Below are 21,462 nucleotides of genomic sequence, written 5' to 3'. Positions count from 1 at the left end.
ATGCTTATTTATGTGCAGTCTCTGGGCTAACATGGTTCCTGTACCCAAGGATCTCACATTTCTAATTGAGGAGACACTATGCAAACAATTATGTGACTAGGAGGTTTATATAGAATAGATGGAAAGAAATCTCAGAGGAAAGGTATTAGCAGTTGGGGAGATTGGGAATGGCTTCCTGTAGATAAGGAGACTGAGTTCCCCTGAGTTTTAGAAGAGACCACCCTCCCCATAGCAGGTTGGAAAGGACCTCTTTTGAGGCAGAGGCTCCTAATTGACCAAACAGGTCCTTTGGATGCTATTATGCTTGACCTGGCTTTTGGGCCTTAATTTGATCAACCAATTAAGAGCTGTCCTCTGACTCAGATCAACTTTCCTATTTGTCAACAAGGAGATACTCTGCTTTCAAAGCTTTCAAACCTGATTGTCCATTTAAAACCAAGAAAAAAGCAGTTGTGGCTACTTTTCCTTTGTTGCTGGTTAGTCATTTTTAGTTTGTTCAACTCTTTGTGAGCCCATTTTGGGGTTTTTTGGGCAAAGATACTGGAGTGGTTTTCCATTTGCTTCTCCAGCTCACTTTACAGGTGAGAAAACTGAGACAAACAGGGTTAAGTTGACTTGCCTAGGGTCACAAAGCTACTAAGTGACTGAGACCAGAATTGAATTCAGGAAGATGAGGTTTCCTGATTACAGGCTTAGCATTCTTATACACTGGGCCACTTGGTTGCCCCTTTATTTTTCTTTATGGCACCCTAAATTGAAGCACTTAAAATCTTTTTTTAAATTTTGTTTTAGTGAATTTAGAACATTATTCCTTGGTTACAAGAATCATATTCTTTCCCTCCCTCCCCTCCCCACACCCTTCCTGTAGCCAACACGCAATTCCACTGGGTTTTACATGTGTCCTTGATTAGATCCTATGTCCATGTTGTTGATGTTTGCACTAGGATGCTCATTCAGAGTCTACATCCCCAATCATATCCCCCTCGACCCATGTAATCAAGCAGTTGTTTTTCTTCAGTGTTTCCACTCCCACAGTTTTTCCTCTGAATGTGAATAGTGGTTTTTCTCATAGATACCTCCACATTGTTCAGGGTCATTGCATTGCCACTAATGGAGAAGTCCATTACATATGAATGTGCCACAGTGTATTAGTCTCTGTGTACAATGATTTCCTGGTTCTGCTCCTCTCACTCTGCATCACTTCCTGGAGATTGTTCCAGTCGCCATGGAATTCCTCCACTTTATTATTCCTTTGAGCACAATAGTATTCCATCACCAACATATACCACAATTTGTTCAGCCATTCCCCAATCAAAGGGCATCCCCTCAATTTCCAATTTTTTGCCACCACAAAGAGTGCAGCTATGAATATTCTTATACAAGGCTTTTTCCTTATTATCTCTTTGGGGTACAAACCCAGCAGTGCTTTGGCTGGATCAAAGGGCAGACAGTCTTTTAGTGCCCTTTGGGCATAGTTCAAATTGCCTTCCAAAATGGCTGGATCAATTCACAACTCCACCAGCAATGCCTTAATGTCCCCACTTTGCCACATCCCCTCCAGCATTCATTACTTTCCTTTGTTGTCATGTTAGTCAATCTGCTAGGTGTGAGGTGATACCTCAGAGTTGTTTTGATTTGCATCTCTCTGATTATAAGAGATTTAGAACACTTCCATGTGCTTATTAATAGTTTTGATTTCTTTAACTGAAAACTGCCTATTCATGTCCCTTGCCCATTTATCAATTGGAGAATGGCTTGATTTTTTTGTACAATTGATTTAGCTCTTTATAAGTAATTAGACCTTTGTCAGCTTTTTTCATTATGGAGATTTCCCCCCAATTTGTTGCTTCCCTTCTAATTTTGGTTACATTGGTTTTGCTTGTATAAAACCTTTTTAATTTAATGTAATCAAAATTATTTATTTTACATTTTCTGATTTTTTCTAACTCTTGCTTGGTCTTAACATCTTTCCTTTACCAAAGATATGACATGTATACTATTATATATATATATATATATATATATATAATATATACTATATTATACTATAAAAAAAGTTTCCTTTTTTATATTCAAGTCATTCACCCTTTCTGAGTTTATCTTGGTGTAGGGTGTGAGATATTGATCCAGACCTAATCTCTCCCATACTATCTTCCAATTTTCCCAGCAGTTTTTATCAAATAGTGAATTTTGGTCCCCAAAGCTAGGATCTTTGGGCTTATCCTGGACTGACTAGCTGAAGTCACTTACCTCAAGTCTACTCCACTGATCCCCCTTTCTGTCTCTTAGCCAGTACCATATTATTTTGATAACCACTGCTTTTATAGTATAGTTATATAGAAATCTGGTACTGCAAGGCCACCTTCCTTGCCATTTTTTTTTCATGACTTCCCTGGATATCCCTGATCTTTTGTTCTTCCGAATGAACTAAGTAAATTAATTTGGGTAGGATTGTCATTTTTATTATGTTAGCTTGTCTTACCCATGATCAACAAATGTTTATACAATTGTTTAGATCTAGTTTTAATTGTGTGGAGAGTGTTTTGTAGTTGTGTTCATATAGTTCCTGTGTTTGTCTTGGCAGAGAGATTCCTAAGTATTTTATGTTGTCTAGGGCGATTTTAAATGGAATTTCTCTTTCTAATTCTTGCTGCTGAGATGGGTTGGAGATATATAGAAATGCTGATGACTTATGTGGGTTTATTTTGTATCCTGCAACTTTGCTAAAGTTGTTGATTATTTCTACTAGCTTTTTAGTTTATTCTCTAGGATTCTTTAAGTAGACCATCATATCATCTGCAAAGAGTGATAGCTTAGTCTCCTCATTGCCAATTTTAATATCTTCAATTTCTTTTTTTCTCTAATTGCTATTGCTAGTGTTTCTAGCACAATATTAAATAATAAAGGTGATAATGGGCATCCTTGTTTCACTCCTGATCTTATTGGGAATGCATCTAGTTTGTCCCCATTGCATATTATGTTTGCTGATGGTTTAAGATATATGCTGTTTATTATTTTTAGGAAAGGCCGTTCTATTCTTATACTTTCTAGTGTTTTCAATAGGAATGAGTGTTGTATTTTGTCAAAGGCTTTTTCTGCATCTATTGAGATAATCATGAGAAAACTGAGAAAACCATTTTTGTCAGTTTGCTTGTTAATATGGTCAATTATGTGGATGGTTTTCCTGGTATTGAACCATCCTTGCATTCCTGGTATAAATCCCACCTGGTCATAATGAATAACCCTCTTGATCACTTGCTGGAGTCTTTTTGGTAGTCACTTAAAATCTTTGAGGACAAAGATTATTTCATTTTTTGTTTTTGTATCCCCAGTGCCCACAGGGCATTTAGTAACTGCTTAATGAAAGTTTGTTGAAGTTAATTGAATTGAATTAGTGAAGTCTGCATGGACCTAAGGATGTCTTCTGGTTAACACACTAAGGTGTTTCTTCTTACCTTTTCAAAGCGCAATTATACAACAATTAAATACTGCAAGTAGAAATCAATTTTCAAGCTTCTATTAAATCCTTAACCAATGTCCATGTTTTTTTTTTTTATCCTCCATACCCAGTTACCAGATATACTGATCTCACTGTGTCTCCAAAGAAAGATAAGACAGCCCCTGCTTTCAGGGTGCTCAAAGTGTAATGGGGAGACAACATGTAAACCTCTGCATACAAGCAAACTAAGATAGACTGGAGATAATCAACAGAGGAAGTTGCATTAACAGGAGTTGAGAAAGGTGAGATCTTAGCTGGCTTCTGAATTGAAGCCAAGATTCAGAGGGAAAGAATTCCAGGTATGGAATGGAGGATACCCTGTCAAAATATCCAAAGTTGGGAGATGAAGGGCCTAGTGAGAAGAACAACCTGACGGCTGGTATCATTGGGATGAATAATATGTTTGGTAAATAAGGTGTAAGGACACTGGAAAATAGGAGGGGAACAGGTTATGGAAGGCTTTGAATACTAATCTGAGAGGGAGCCAGTGGAGTTTATTGATAAGGGTCAGACAGTACCTTTGGAAATTCAGTTTGATAGTTTACTGGAAGATGGATTAGAGTGGGGAGAGATGAGGCAAAGCAACCAGATGGATATTAAAATAATTCAGGGCTTGGGTCAGAGTGTTAGCAGTGTCAAAGGAGAGAAGGGAGAATATACAAGGGATTCTGTGAAAGTAAAATTGAAGACTTGGCAACAGATTGGACACAGAGGAGTAAAAGAGGATGAGAAGTTGAGAATGACACATAGGCTGGGAGCCTAGGTACCTGTGTATAAATGGAGATTTTGAACCCTAGACTTTAATCCCCAGAAACCCCTTGGTATTTCCCAGAATTCCCTATAATATCACCTGAGTCTCCAACAGTTGGTGAGATGACAATTGGTATTTAACTGGCAGTAATGCCTCCCATGGGCTCTTCCTTCCTTTGCAATGATGTAGAAAGAATGGGGATTTTAAATGGACTAATCAGCCATGGGCACATGGTTTTTTAATTCTGTATCTTATTTATTCCTTAAATTATAATGATCCTTAATAAACCTCATAAAATATATTTTTATTATTAGAGATATAATTTTAAATTTTACACCTGGGACAATGGTGGTATCTTGGACAGTTATAGAAAAGGTTGGAAGAGGGAAGGGCTTTGAGGAAAAGATAATGAGTTTAGTTGTGGACTTGTTGACTTATGATATTTATGGAACGTCCATTTTGAGACGTCCAGTGGGTGATTGTATCTATGAGACTAGATGTCAGGAAGCAGATTAGAGCTAGATATGATGTGACATTATCATTATAGAGATGATAACTGAATTTGTGGAAGCTGTTGAGATTATCAAGTGAATAAAATACAGAGAGAAGAAAAGAGGTCCAGAGATAAGGAGAGCCCAGTGGGACATCCCCATTAGTAGGTGTGACCTGAATTAATTAAGATCTAGCAAATGAGACTGAGAAGGAACAAATTACACAGGGAGGAGGAAAACCAGGAGAGAGCAGTGTCACAGAAACCTATAGAGAAAAGAGTGATCAACAGTATCAAGGGCTGTAGGGAGGTCAAGAAGGTTAAGGATTTTTAAAAAGGCCATTAGAGTTGACTGAATTCTCTGAGGTCAGATGGGATGTAAAATAGCAGAGGACTATTCAAATGAAGGTCAACTGGTACCATATCAGAGCTCACTTTCAAGTTAAAAACCCAGACACCATACTGCCCTAACTAAAATCCAACAGGCTATTTCCTTGGGCATCTCTTGTATTTCTGTACCTGGGACCATGGACTCTAATTAATTAGCATTCACCTTATCTTGCCTAAGCTGAGCCCATTTCCCAGCATCTCAATGCCAAGTGATAGGGTGTAAATACTCTTCTTTTAACTGGCCCCAGCTTTGGGAAGTACAATAAAATCAACACTACCTTTCCTTAAAAGGACATATAATTTGATCACCCTAAACCTCCAATCACTATTCCCTCTCCTCCCTGGCCCTACCTCATAGAGTTATTGTGAGGATCAAATGAGGTAATATAGTTAAAGTGTGTTGCCAATCTTAAAGTGATGAATAAATGCTATTATTTTTAGTAAACATTTAATGATTTTTTCATGCATACATTCATTCATTCAACAGAGAATTTCCTGAAACTAGGAACTTCAAAAGGCTTCTTTTTGCCAATAAGTTATAAAAGAGAATGGCTCTCATCATTTTCATTTCAGGGCTCAATCAGTCAACAGATATTTACGATGTTCTAGGCACTGTACTAAGTGCTGAGTTATAGAATTGTACTCCTCATATCCCAAACCAAACCAAACCAAAACCAAAACATCTCCCCAAACTCAAATCGCTCATTTGAGAGGAATCCTGTTTTTAGTTTTCATTTTCCAGTTCCTTCCCTACCATGACGGGGTCCTTCTACAAGACAACTTGCTGAAGTCAGTTTCACTTTCTCCTACAGCTCGGGGATCCTGGACCAAAACCGCACACAGGGCAGAATGGTCTTTTCTGTCTGAGGATGCTGCTTCTGAAAGTAAAGCATTCTTCTCTGAGTATTTTCCCAATCTGTTTCCTACATCTCTTTTAAAAGGAACACATTATTGGCTCTGATTTAAAAAATACAAAATAAAAAAACCCACGGGCGAAATGACTAATGAACATAATAAGGTTTTATTGAAACAGGGGTCCCGGTACAGGAGGGCAGGACGAGCTCCAGAACAGTGGCGTGAGTGGAGGACTTGAAGGTCTCCCCAGCTTGTCCTTCTGGAGGATGGCTTACGCTAGCTGCCTGGACTGCAGAAGGTAGCTGCAGGTGGACGGAGGAAAGGGCCCCGGGGCCGCATTCCTACCACTGCAGGCGCTGCATTCAGAAGTCTGGCCACAATCACACGACTCGGGGCTGGCCAGGAAAGACTTGTTTCTGGCGGAGCTCCAGAGGAAGGAAACGACCCAGACCGGGAGCCCCCCACTCCTGAACCGTTACTGCCACTGTCGCTGCTGCTCCAGCCGCATCTTCAGTCTGTTCAAGCGCGGCTGCTCCGAGGTGGGTTTGCAGTGGCGATCTGGGGTGGCAATGGGAGGGCCGCAGGCCTGGGGAGCACGACAGGAACCAGGCCTGCAGAGGGGACCAGGCAGAAGGATGGAAGGGCTGTTCTGGAATGGGAAGAAGAAGAAAAAAAATAACATTCTATTGTGTATTCTATGTATGTACGCATTCCATGCGTTCCACGCATTAAGCACCTACTGTATGCTACGTAGGCACTGGAGAGACTGAAAAATGAAACAGCTCCTGCTCTCTAGGAACTTACATTCTATGTAGGATGTAGGGGAAGGGGAGTGAGAGGGGTGGAAGGAGACGCTTACATTTCGGGTACCCCAGAGCTTCAGCCCTAGCTCCATGTACTCTTAGAGATTAGCCTCCAAGTTTTTACAGAAGAAGAAATAAGACCCCGTTTGGCGAAGTGACTTTCTAGGGCAATCCCAGATCTTGTGGTTCCTACTTGTAAGGCATTATTCATGGCCTCTCGGAAATATCTTTTACTTAGCTTCTCTCCACCCAGTCCCCAGATAGATGAAGTATGACCATGCTGTCAAAACCTTAATACAACAAAGAACCTCTGGGGGGTTGTGCTCAAGAATTTTCTTAAGCATATGTAGGGGAAGCAGCTGGTGCTCCCTCCCCCTCAGTCCTTGCCCTCATAAGGATTTTTTCTACTAGAATCCACTGTTTGGCATTTCTATTCTAATTTGTATTCTGATTTTGTACTTATCATCAACTTGGTTAGAGTATAATCTCCTTGAGGTAGAGATTATATTTTACTTCCTTGTAGTGCCTTTATAACTCCTAGAGTGTTTTGTTCAGAGTGAAAACTATGAACTAGGTGGGGCAGTGGATAGAGCTCTGAGCCTGGAATGGAAAGATGTGAGTTTGAATATGAACTCAGAAATTTACTAGCTGTGTGACATTTAATCACTGTTTGCCTCTGTTTCCTCAACTGTAAAATGAGAATCTTAGCAGCACCTATCTTGAAGGGTTGTTGTGATGATCAAATAAAATGTTTGTAAAATGCATAACACAGTGCGCACTTAGTAGGTTCCATATAATTTCTTATTCCTTTCTCTTCCCTCTTCCCATTTGTTGGATTGCCCCTTCATCTCTCTCAACAATTCTCAAACATATTGTCTCATGTCCTTTACAGAATACCTAGCAAGCTGAAGAGAAACTACAAACTATGGATCTCAATAAATGTTAATGAGTAAAGGAATCTTTCATGTATTGACAGACAACACAGGAAAAGATATATTTGAGTGTTTTCCTGCCCAGAAAAATTTCTCAGGGGAAAAACTCTGGGCTTGGGTTCTGTGGATCTGGCAGGCGGGCCCAAAGGGTAGAGACACACAGTTACTAACTGTTTAAATGTGGACAAATCAGTTGTGCCTATGTTTCCTCATAGTTAAAGTGAGGGTATGCTGAAAAAGATTCCTTTTTCAGGGAACCAATTGTAGAAAGAGCAAAGACTCTGTTGTCAGAGGACCTGTGTTCAAATTCTGTCTCCTGTGCTTACTACCTGTGTTGACCTTGAGCAAGTGATTTCACCTCTCTAGGCCCCATTTTCCTCCTCTGTAAAATGATGGGGGTGAACTTGATGGCCTTGGAGGTCCCTTGGAGCTCTATTTTAAACATTTTACTTCTTATATGTAGAAGTATGTTACTTGTGGTGCTGGAATAGACCAACCCGAAGCAGCTAATTTGTTGAGTTGCTAAAGTGGACTTTTCCCCAGGCTGTATGAACTTAGGCAAATCTTTTTTTTTCTCTGTTGAGGTTCAGTTTCCCTATCTGTGGAATGTTGGAGTGGGAGGCAAGGTCATTGGCCTATCTAGTTCTAAATCTCCAACTGCATTATCCACTGCTGTCACATGGATCCTGGAGGAATCTGTACTCATTATAGGCATACTAGAGGAAGGTTAGAGGGAGAATCTTCAACTGGACAATGGAGGCCTTGGTTTGAGTCCTAGCTGTAGCATTGGCTATCTCTTTTGCTAAGTTGATTATATTTATAAGCCTTAGTTTATTCAAGTAAAAAATGGAGATTCTACTATTTACAACTCATTTACCTCACAGATATTGCTGTGAAGAAGATTCTTTTAAAGCATCGGAGTATGAACTCTTAGTACTATGGGATAGAGATGAAAAGGATAAACTAACATTTTTGTGATTTGAATTATGTTTTTAATGAGACTGACTCTTTAAAGAATTATTTGGTGACTTAGCAAAGTGAATTGATCATCCTTAATTTAAATATATCCATTTTATTCATATTAATTCTTCACACACAGGGTGTCTTAAAAGTCTTAGTGCTGTTCTATTAAAGCACATGAAGACTTTTGGAACATTCTGTTTGGGCTGAAAGGTAGGAGATTTGTAACATTTATTTGCTTATATTTTTCCTTTACTCCACTAAATTTGAACTGCTAACAAATCATCACTCTAATGCTATGAAATTATATTAGCTGACATTTATATGATATTTTAAAGTATATAAAGTATTTTACAAACATCTCATTTGTTCTTCATATCAACCATTAACCCTAGAGGCAGGTACTACAGATATTATTGTTCCCCTTTACTAGGTAACTCCTTTCAAATGCTTTGATACTCTTTGGGGGTCTTTCACTAGTCTAGCTTGTGCAGGCCATGGTGGGAAGCCAGGGAATTTCAGTATGTGGTATTCCGTGAAGCTAAGTTAGTGGCCTCTCTTAAAACACTTATGTTAGAGAAATGCAAATCAACATAACTCTTGAGATAGCAACTCGAAACTATCAGATTTACTAAAATGATAAAAGCACAAATTGATGAACTTTGAAGGGGATGCAAAAAAACAGAGAATCCAGTCCACTATTGGTGGCATTGTGAATTGATCTAAACATTTCAGGAGACAATCTGGAATGATGCCCAAAGAGTTATAAAATTTAGGCCGAGGAAAACTGCTATTGAGTTTCTTTCATAAGGTGATTGAGGAAAAAGGAAAAGAACCTATAATTTAAAAAATATTTATAGCAATCTTCTTTGTGGTGGCAAAGAACTGGAAATTAAGGGGATGCCTATCTTTTGGGGAATGACAAAACAACGTGCAGCATATAATCGTGCCATAAGAAGTGATGAGTAGGTTAATTAAAAAAAGAAAACCATGGAAAAACCTCCTTTAAATTATGAAGAGTGAAATGTGCAGAACCAAGAGAACATTATATACAGCAACAGAAATATTGTTTGAAGAATGATTTGTGTATGCCCATCTCCAGAGAAATAACTGATAAATAGAAATAAGTAAGACATTGTTTTATAATTTTGTCAAATGTTGCCTTCTCTAATGGGAAGATAAGAGGGAGGGAGTTAATTGGGTATTTTAATGTAACAAGCAAACAAATTTATTTATTAAAATGAAAAAAAATATTTGACAAGACTTCAAAACATTGAATAGTTTTATTCATAGAGAAAAGATTACATAAAATATTCATTTTCAACCTTGCAGAGAGATCAAGAGGCTCTCTTCTTGCCCCTTTTGCTCTACAGTACATGAGACATATAGTGTGGACTTGGGTCAGTAAGGGGAAGGTTGGAATTTGCTTCTCCTTGTTAGTTCTCTGAGTCTCACTGACCTTTCCCTGGTACATTCTCTCCTTTTGGTACTCCAACACTGTTCCTGTCGATAGATATAATAGACCCCTCTTGCTATTTAGACCTGCTTCTCTGCCCACAGCTATTTGGCTTTCTTCCAACAAAGAGTGTCAGCCTTTGAACTTCTGGAATTTGGAGAGGATTGCATTGGTGCCTAAGGTGAAAGCTTTATAGTTCTTTCCTTCCTATAGAACAGAGGTTCCTAACCTTGGGTCTATGAACCCTTAGGGATCTGTGGATAGATTTGAGGGCTTCTGTGAACTTGAAAGGGAAAGATATTTTGATAACTTTATTTTAATAGAATTGGGTTTTTTATAAGCTTATGTATTTTTTTAATGCATTTAAAAGCATTACTCTATGAAGGGGTCCGTAGGTTTCACCAGACTACCACATGGATCCATAACACAAAAATGGTTAAGAACCTCTGCTAAAATATTAACTACCTTCAGACTATTGAAATCTGCTCATTTATTTCTTAGTCCCACAGACCCACCTTCCATGTAACAAATCTTTCTAGAGGATTGTAGGAATTATCACTTTCTTGGTCCAAACAGATTGATTTTAGTTTTTGGTTTGATTCTGACTTTTCTGTAGTACTTTCTCTTTCCCTCCTTAGTGCCTGAAGAGTGTATCTTTCACTTGGGCTATGCCTTCCAACAGAGTCTTTTGGTATTAGACAAAGCATTCCCACCTCACTTTCCAGTTTTTTTTCCTTCTCCTATCATCCTCTGAGGCAGCCAGACCATGTTATATAAATTGCCTATGGTCAGATCAATATAGTATGTTGTCTGGACTAATGATTTATTGTTCCTGAAATTACATGTTGTTCCAAGGAATTGTCCTTAGTCAAGGTAGTCTGCTTTTGATTATTTGAATCTCCTTTCTCTTTGGTAATTAGTTGTGAATTCCAGCTCTCTCTTTCCTCTCCTTTTCTGGCATAACAGGGCTTTGGGGGTGGGGTGGGAGGATTGACGAGGGCATGACTTCCTTCTCTAATGCCATGGTCTTACTTCTCTGGGAACCATTGGCTTTGATTAAAGCCCACACTGAGGCTGCCATAGTTTTTCCTCCATTCAGTCTGGGGATACATTGTCAGTCATTTGCATACACATTAGATCACACAGCAAAGGCTTTTGGAGCTGAAAGGGACCTTTGAGATCATGTCATTTTTTAATATATATTTTAAACAATCTTTTTGCATGCATGCTTAAGTGATTTTTCATGCTTATGTCTGAAGAGTCAAAATTCCAAAGTGAATAAAAAGTAGAAAATAAATCAGCTACCTGCGTTCGCTCTTCTGAGTGATTGAATTGGATAAGACTGGAAAAAGTGAGGACTAGTGGGGCATATTAGTTGGGGATCTGGCTTCTCTGGCTGTTTTTGTAAACCAGCAGCTTTTTTTTAGTCTTTCTGCCTTCCTTCTGTCCCCACTCTCATTGCCCTCAAATTGAATATGAGCTTTGCTTTCTCAAATTTATCATAGCATTTTGCCTGTTTCCTTTGACATGATTATATTTCTTTCTACCTTACATCATACTTAAGTATATGTCATATCCTCTCTCCTTCTTCCTAGTTAGTCTATAAGCTCTTCAAGGGCAGGGATTGTGGGTTTTTAAAAAAATCTTTGAATTTGTTTTTATTACAGTGACATGTGCTTCATAGGAACTTCACATATGTTTAGAGAAATGAATTACAGGGTCATATGTCTTCTAGGAAAGGAAAAACCAAGCCAGAAGACAGTCCTTGGGGAATGGATATGTTAGGTAGCCAAGAGAAAGGGGAAAGGAATGGGCACTGCTATTTATAAGCATTTATAGAGTTGCTGATTTTGGAAATAGAAAGTGGATGGCCTTGAATGAATAATCCCCACCAGGCTTTTACAAATATTCTTATTTGATTCTCACACTAACCCTGCCAGGTAGGTACTGTTATTATTCCCATTTTATGATTATGGAAACTGAGGTAGATAGAGATTAAATGTTTTGCCCAGGGTTGTTAGCTAGTAAGTATCTGAGATCAGATTTAAGCTTAGGTCTTTCTGACATTGATCCATATACTCTTCTACATTGCTCCCAAAATCAGAGGTTAGGAAGAGAAAAGTTTTCTATCTTTTTTTCAAGGCGACAGCAATGAAGGAGGATTTGATTTTGGTGACTCATAAAAATTGGTTTCAGGAACAAGGGATATTTACCCTGGAGAGGAGATTTAAGATGGGAGGGGGTGGGGTTTACCAAATAACTAGACTCTTATTTTAGGACAATAAATTTGAAAACTGAATGGAAGATGAATGGAAGAAGAAGAAGACTTATAACAATGAGACTAATCAATAGTCCAGCATGAAGTAGTCCAGGCAGGAGGTGATGACAGTCTATACCAGGGATGTGGAAGTGTAAGAGGAAAGAAGGAGGATAGAAGAAATTATGAAGATAGAAATGGTAATATTTGGCTACTGATTGGATATGGAGAGTGAGAGAGAGTGAGGAAGAAAGGATCTGTATGTAAGTTCCAGTTGTGTGTGAGTTGTGAGCTAATGGGAATGTGGGTATAGGATTGTATGCCATGATGATAATGAATATGGATTGGGCTAGATTGGTGGTGGTACCTAGAATGCTGGAGAAAAAGACTGAAAAAAAGAGTCAGTATAAGCTTATTGCCTTGAAAAGTTCTGTAGATCATTTAGAATTTAACTAAATTCTTTTGCTTTGACCTAAATAAAAAGATATGCAGTGGCATTTATAAACATTTACAGAGCTGCCAATTTTGGAAGCAGAAAGTAGGTGGCCCTCTATGAATAATCTCCACCAAGTCTCCATGTTATGGTTTGTATTGTTGTTTTATTTTTGACAGATATCCATAAAAATAATGGTGTAGTCAATCAATCAACAAACATTTAGTGGAAATAGAAGTAGATTTAGAGTAATAGAACCTGGTTTTAAATCCTGCCTCTGCCACTTTTTCCTTTGTGATCTTGGGCAAGTCATTTAAACCTTTCTCTCTTTCTGTCTCTTTCCATTTAAAAATATATAAACATCTTTTTGTTTTTTTTAAGAGTTTTTCTTTCTTTTTTAAAAATTATTTGTTTCTTACATTAAAGTTCCCAGGTTATCTCCCCCCCTTCTACCTTTACTAGAGGCTAAACCTCTTTTTTATATAAGTAAATTTCTTTAGAAATGTCATTGTCATCATCTATAAAATAAGAAGGTTGTTTTAGATCATCCCTCATGTCTCTTTTATCTCTAAATCTATGATCCCGAGGTGATAATTCTACCTGGGTAGTTCTCCAGGTGGCTTTTTCCTTGTAGCCTCTTAAGATGATGGTGACTGGCAAAATGTGTCCACTTCCTTGTGTATAGACAGATTTCATTTCAGGGAACAATGAAGGAAAAAGGATGGAGGTTTCAGGTCTTGAGTTATTTTGAAAAAAACTATTTAATATTTTTACATGTTGATACAATTTTAAATAATTGTTTTCTGATTTCTGTGATCCATGTTCTCTCGTTCTCTCTTTCTTTTCCATCCCTTCTCAAGATGTTGGGTAATATGATATAGATTATTTATGTGTTATCATACCATATATATTTCCATGATCATCATGTTGTGAAAGAAGACACATTTCTTTTACACTAAAGAAAAATTCGTGGAGGAAATAAAGAAAAAGAATGGTATGCTTCAATCTTCATTCAGACTTTTTTATCACAAGTCCCTTGAGACACGAGTCTCAGATTCTTTGCATTGTTAAAAATAGTTAAGAAATTCACAGTTAATCATCATACACTATTGTTTTTACTATGTACAATGTTCTCTTGGTTCCCTTCACTTCACTGTGCATCGCTTCATATAGGTTTTTCCAAGTTTTCTGTGATCACCTTGTTCATCATTTTTTATGGCATAATAGTATTCCATTACAATCATATACCACCAGTTGTTCAGTTATCCTCTAATTAATCTCTTCAGGCCACCACAAAAAGGGCTGCTATAAATAAAGCTTTTTTTTTTCACAAGTAAGTTTCCCCTTTTCCTTTTCCCTTATCTTTGATCTCAGGATACAGACCTAGTAGTGGTATTACTGTATCAAATGGTATGTACAGTTTTATGGTCCCTTGGACCTGGTTCCAAATTGCTCTTCAGAATGATTGTATCAGCTCACAGCTACACCAACAGTGTATCAGTGTCCCATTTTTCCCATTTCCCCTCCAACATTTATATTTTCCTTTTTTTTGTCCCAGCCAATCTGCTAGGTATGAAGCACCAACTGTTTAAATTTTCATTTCTCTAATTAATAGTAATTTGGAGCATTTTTTCCTGTGACTACAGATAGTTCTCCTTCTTTCATCTGAGAATTGCACAAGTCCCGTGTTCTTAATTTGATGGTAACTAGGGAAGAGAAGAAAAACCCATAAAGTAAATTAAAGTCTTGTATTGCCTTTTTTTCTTTAATCTGCCAAGTGTTAAGGCCCAGGGATGGCATAGACCAATTGCTGCCGTCAGAAAAACTACTGCATGGTGCCAGTTTGATTTAGCTCAGGAGACTGTAACTTTTTGCCCTAAAGGGTAATGTGATGTAGTAGACCTTCCTATTGCTCACAATATTATGGAAAAAAAAAACATTAAAGCAACAATTTTTATTACTTGCCCCCAAGCTAGTGCTTTAAAATGTTCTTTCTCTCCCTCCCTTAAGCCACTTTGGTTTTTAAAACAAACAACCCATTCATGTGTCCTTCTGAGTCAAAGCTGCTAACAACCCATTGCCTTTTAGTTCTAAGTCTTATTCACTTAATGCACTGAAGTCGTCGGCTTGACATAATCCTATGTCCCCAGAGTTTTTCTTTCTTGGCTATTTATATAATGGTATAGGTACAGTTAAAGCCTATATTGTTGATGAACTCTGCCAATTGTTAACAGGTTCATGCCCTAAAGATTCAACAGTCTGAAGACACAAATAGGCTTACTATATCTAGGAGAGTGCCAGTAAATGTTTTACAGCCAGTGCTCTCCAAAAATATGTAGGTAAGACACACTTTAAATTTAATTTGCATTATTAACATTTTTCTCCATCACTTTCTTAAGTCTAGACAATCAATAAAACAATAACTCAATTTCTGATTTATAGCATTTGCCTATATCTGAGGTGTAAATGCTCCCACTGAAAAGTTTATCAATCAGTTCTCCAGAAGATTAGATAGAGCTGGTTCCAGGAAGTCTTGAATATGTCATTCTATGAAAAAGGCAAAATTCTACTAAATTTGGAATGAGTCATGATTCAGAGTTTTCAGAACTTTTTATTTTAAAGGCATTTTTGGGAGGGAAGTAAAGAAGGATGAGTATATACCAAGCAAGAAAACCGAAAGTGCACAGGAGGTAGAACTATAAATTTAGTACTGGAAGGGACCTCAGAGGTCATCTAGACTAACTTTTTCTTTTTATAATGAGGAAACTGAGGTCTGGTGTGGCTGAGTGTCTTTTTTCTTTTTTTTTTTCTCTTAAACCCTTACCTTCTCTCTTAGAATGGATATTCCCAAGGCAGGTTAGCTATAAGGGCTAGGCAGTTGGGGTTAAGTGACTTGCCCAGGGTCAAAAAGCTACAAAGTATCTGAGGTCAGATATGAACCCAGGACTTCCTGTCTCCAGACCTGGCTCTCTATCTGCTTAATGTCTTTTCTAAGATCACACAGAGAATAAATTTCAGAGCTGGGATTAGAAGGTTCTGTAATGTTAGGGCTAATGTTCTTTGCAGAACGGTTGAGAGAGTAAGACAGGCAGATAGACAGACAGACAGAAACAGAGATAGATAGAAAGAAAGAAAGATGGAGTATTTATTCATGTCTTTCTATGTGCCATATACTACACTGAGCACTGGAGATTAAAATAAAATAAAATTAGCCAGTCTTTATACTCGGGGAGCTTACGTTTTAAAAGAGGACAAAAAACATAAAGAGGATGGGGAGCACAGTGAGTGGGAAAAAGCACCTAGGTATCTTGAGGACAGAATTAGAAGCAATTTTGGAATTATAGAAAAGATACCCAAGTAGCTACAAAATCAATAGAAAACTTTGTTAGATTGATGTTCTTGGTTTAATATGTCAATAAAACACATTATTTTAAAAAATATGGTGAATGCTTTTGCAAGGTGGTTATTTCCTTTGTAAAGTGAACAATTCCCTTTATTTTTATTTAGTTTAAGTTCAGACTTTCATATGTTGTGTATACTCAAAAGTCAATAAACTTGTATATGTAGTGGAGGAAATTACATCGTTCATAGATGTGGGACTAAATGAAGGGTTTGACATTATCTTGGGAAGGGAATAGAAGGTCTTGGTTGGGCTAAAAGAAAGATGAGCAGATACAATAGAAAAGGACAGTGATTATAAACAATATGGATGATGGACTGTCATTCTTGGCAAAAAGAAATTTATAAGATACACTTCTCTATAAATTTGGGAATAATATGATTTTAGACTTAATTGAATGAACTAATTGTATAGATGCAGCTAGGTTGCTCTGTGGAGAGTGTGCTGGTCTGGAGTCAGGAAGACTTGATTTCATGTACTGCTTCAGAAACTAGCTGTGGGCAAGTCACTTAACCTCGATCTGTCTCAGTTTCCTCATCTCAAAATGGACGTAATAATAGTACCTATCTCAGGATTATTGTGAGAACTAAATGAAATAGTTCATATAAGATATTTTACAAACTTCAAACTGATATATAAATGCTAGGTATTATTATTAATAATGATGATATTACAAAATATATACTAGTATATTCTATACTTTAAAAAAATTACTAATGCCTTTTGTTTGTGTATAGTAGATACTTCCCAACATACACTCAAATGACACTACAAAGTACATTCTCCGTAAAATGCTTGTTTGACTCTCATTATTGTTGTTGTTTTTCATTCATTCAGTCATGTCTGACTTTTTGTGACCCTAACGGGACCATAACTATCCATGAGATTTTCCTGACAAAGACACTAGAGTGAAAGGAACAACGTGTTGTTTAATTTTGATAATTATCCATTGTGTTGGACCAAAGTTTTATTGATTCTCCATGGTGGCTTGATTTGTATTGTTATAGTCATTATATGTATGTATGTGTCCCAGGTATGTGAGACACCATGTTCTTTTGGAAACCACATCTCTAAGAATTCTATATGAATATGTAGCACAGGATGATACAACTTAGGAACTATCACCAACTATATATACAGTTGCTTTAATGAAAAGAGTAAAAGTTAAAACAAAGAGGAGAAAGTAAAGAGAAATAAATGGCATGGCTAGCTGCTTCATACCATGATTGGGAGACTCTGAGATTCCCCTTTCACTCTGAAGTTAGACTTTGGGAATAGATACAATAGTAATGATGCTGGGAAGTTTCATTGCTCCCTGCTGTTCATGGCTTTGGATTTTTTGAAGTTTGCTCTCTTTTAGATTGTCCATCACCTTCTTTGCCATACTTTCTTATTTCTATTAAAAGCATTACAATCTTTTCATCCACACAGGTTTACAACCTCATAATTTTGTATTCTTACCTTTCTCTCTTTCTTTCTTTCCCCATATTCAATCACTTAAGTTTTACCTATCTATCTATCTATCTATCTATCTATCTATCCATCCATTTATTTATTTAGAAAATATTTTTCCATGTTTACATTATTAATTTCCTTTCCTTCCCTTCTCCTGGAGCCAACAAGCAATTCCATTGGGTTATACAAATGTTATCACTTGATACCTATTTCCATATTGTTCACTTTTGCAATAGAGTAATCTTTTAAAAACAAATCATGTGAGGGGGCAGCTGGGTAGCTCAGTGGATTGAGAGCCAAGCCTAGAGACGGGAGGTCCTAGGTTCAAATCTGGCCTCAGCCACTTCCTAGCTGTGTGACCCTGGGCAAGTCACTTGACCCCCATTGCCTAGCCCTTACCACTCTTCTGCCTTGGAGCCAATACACAGTATTGATTCTAAGGCAGAAGGTAAGGGTTAAAAAAACAAAACAAAACAAATCACGTACCCATATAAACAAGTGATAAGTCATGTTTTTCTTCTGAGTTTCTACTTTCACATTTCTTAAACTTGAAGTGGATGGCATTCTTTCTCATTAGTCCCTCAAGATTATCCTGAATCATTGTATCAAAATCCATTACATTAAATTGTTCCACAGTGTTTCGCTTTCTGTGTACAATGTTCTCTTGGTTCTGCTCATTTTACTCTGCATCAGTTCATGGAGGTTCTTCCAGGTCATACAGAAACCCTCCAGTTCATTCCTTAAAACACAATAGTATTCCATCATCATCATATACCACTATTTGTTCAGTCATTCCCCAATCCAGGGACCCCCACCCCCATTTTCCAATTATTTTGCCACCACAAAAAGTGAGGCTATGAGTATTTTTGTACAACACTTTTAAATTATCTCTTTAGGGTACAAATTTAGTTAATAGTATTGCTAGATCAAAGGGCATGTGTTCTTTTAAAGTCCTTTGGGCATAATTCCAAATTGCCTTCCAGAATGGTTGGATCAATTCACATCAGTTAAGCCTTAAAAACAGTCTCATGTCAGTATCCTCTACCATATTTCAATTTTTCTTTCTCTACTCCTCCTCAAATGAGGCCACTTTTCTCTACTTTCAATGGTCACTTTCCTATTTGACGCCCTGATCAGCTTTTCAAGAATCCCTTCTTTATCTCTTCTCTTTCCTTCTTCATCCTCAAATTTCCATTCACATACTTATCTATTGATACATTGTATCCTTCAGAAAGCTCCTTGAGGGCAAAGACTCTTTGTAGCTTCAGAATTATCACTGTATCTTCCACATAAAGTCATTAAAAAATCCCTACTTCTAGTCTTAGAATCGATACTAAAAATTGGTTTCGAAGCAGAAGAGTGTTAAAGGCTAGGCAGTGGGCGCTAAATGACTTGCCCAGGGTCACACAACTAGGAAGTTTCTAAATCTATGAGTTCCTGTTGCTAGGCCTGACTCTCTATCCACCAAGCCACACAAAGTCATTTTTAATGTGCATATTGGATGTTTTGAACAGGAGCACAGTTCCTGTGAGGAACCCTATAGATTTTAGGCATGGAGTCACAACCCTAAAGTGGTCAAGTGACCAATTTTTATTCTAGAATTTCAGGCTTTCCTAGGCAATGTACTGAGTAGTAGCATTGGGCTCATCTGGAAATAAAATTTCCATCCTTGTGGAATCTTGGGCAAGTCATTTAACCTTTTATGGCTTCAGTTCCTCCTCAGAAAATGCTGTGGAGGCATTATGAGGTCCCTATATGACCCTTCTAGTTCTGATTTTATTATCTGATGACTGGAAGGATATTGTTGGTTTGCCTTGGGCATTAAGGATGTTTTGCCATGAATGTATTTTCCCAATTTTGCCATGATTTTTTATCCTAAGTAAATTATCTTTCCATCATCCTCATGAGATACATTATGATTAAAGTTTTGGCCTGTAGTGATGAGATCCACTAAGTATCACTTTGATTAGATTGGACCTAGAACCTGGCTTTTATGCTTTGGAGAAGATGGGGGGAGTTTATCTGTATTGGTACTTTCCCCCTCCTTTCATCACGTTTTATGTTTTCATTTATGTTTTCCTATATTTCTCTGAATTCTTTGTATTGATTATTCCTTATAAGGCAGTCATATATCACAGTTCAACCATTCCCCAGGCATTGGATACATATTTTGTTCCCAGCTTTTTATAATCACAAATAATGATTCTATGAGTATTTTCTCTCTTTTATTTCCATTAACTTTCTTAGAGTATAAACCCAGTATAGGGTACTCTGGGTCAAAGGATATAAACAATCGACTTTTCCAGTATTTTTTCCAATATTATTTCAAATTGTCTCCCAATATGTTTGAACTAACTCACAACTCCAACTGTGAGTTAGAATTTCTGTCTTCCATTAATCCTTCCAGTAGGATGTATGGGGTGTTTAAGAAGGATAGCACCTCTGGTGGGAGGACTAACCAAATCCTTTTCAGGGCTACTCATTCACCTTTAGTGTCCACTTTCCACCCAACACTCACCTATGATTCCAAGGAGCTATAGCATACAGAGACCATACCCCAGTTAAATCTCAGATGGGCTAACCAAGCTGAAAGTAATTGGTGGGCCACAGACTCATTGGGAAGCTAGAGACATGTCCCCAGGCATATGAAGACTTCCTTGGCAGGATAGGTGATGAGAACAATTTGTTCCAAGCTGAGCCATCCATCACCAGTTGGCTTGACTTTTTGTCTCATGGATAATTCTGTAAGAAAGAGTAAGACTGACAACTTTGTGCAATTTTCTGCCTCAGTTAAAAACATTTCATGTGTAAGTCAAGATATCCTCTGGAAATGTCATTGGTCCTCTTGGAAAAGCAAAGGATAAAGGACAACAGCCCCTCTAATAATGAATTTCTCATCTTATAATGTTTTGTTCATTGGTGAGGTACCAAGAGCTGTTTTAATTTGTGTTTCTTTAATTATTAGTGACTTTGAACTCCTTTTTAAGTGGTTATCAGTTCATATTTATCTTTTTTGAAAAAATGTTCATATCTTTTGACCACTTGCTTATTGACCATTGGCTGGCTCTCAGTTTATACTTTTGCCTCATTTCCCCTTGGGTTTTGGATGCCAAACTGGACAGGAAGGTTCAATGCAAAGAAAACTGGATTTGGATTCAAAGTACTTGGTTTTTGACTCTTGGTTCTAATACTATCTTTGTGTCTTTGGATAAATCACTTAATGTCTGGGTCTCCAATTTCTCATTTCTAAAAAAATGAAGGTGTTGGGTTAGAGAAGTAGTATCAAATATTTATTTTGTTAAATATTTCCCTTTACACTTTATTCTGGTTCAGATTGCACTAGAGAGTGCTACTGGTGAAATTGACACTGCTGGTCTAGATAACCTTTAAAAATCCTTCAAACTTGAAATCTGTGATATTATGTAAAGATTTTCCCCATTTGGCATCTTTTCCTCTGATTCTAACTGCATTAATTGCATTTGTATAGAAACCTCAGAGGAAGGGTCTTGGGGACTGAGGGTTATTCAGAGGTGTGAATTCTAGAAGAGTCTTCCAGGAGAGTGAGGTTTTGAGTTATCATGGAAAAGGCAGGGAGGAGTACAGGTTAGTGAGAAATTTTATTCCTTTGAATGAATTTAAAATTATTTTTACCTAATTCTAAAAAGTATCCTTTTAGTAATTTGAGGCACATAGGAATAAATTTGCTTAGTATTTTTATATTATGTTGATAGCCTAGTCATGATATTTCTCCTATTATTTAGACCTTGTTTCATTGCCATAA

The 21,462-nt window shown here is 37.4% G+C and overlaps 1 protein-coding gene across 2 annotated transcripts in view; it reads left to right on the top strand.

Annotated features, from left to right (window-relative positions):
* The first annotated feature begins 6,203 nt into the window (after nucleotides 1–6,203).
* CPQ (carboxypeptidase Q) overlaps nucleotides 6,204–21,462 on the top strand; it is a 703,529-nt gene continuing 688,270 nt past the window's right edge. Inside the window, exon 1 of one of the 2 annotated variants that reach the window (XM_001379746.4) lies at nucleotides 6,204–6,524. The gene's annotated coding sequence lies outside the window, so the exon portion shown is untranslated. The remainder of the gene's footprint in view (nucleotides 6,525–21,462) is intronic. The other variant, XM_007488142.3, reaches the window with a different exon arrangement.

Source organism: Monodelphis domestica, chromosome 3, assembly GCF_027887165.1.
Source record: "Monodelphis domestica isolate mMonDom1 chromosome 3, mMonDom1.pri, whole genome shotgun sequence".
Classification (NCBI taxonomy): domain Eukaryota; kingdom Metazoa; phylum Chordata; class Mammalia; order Didelphimorphia; family Didelphidae; genus Monodelphis; species Monodelphis domestica.
Note: the sequence above shows the minus strand (reverse complement) of the source record. Positions and strands in the feature narration are given on the sequence as shown.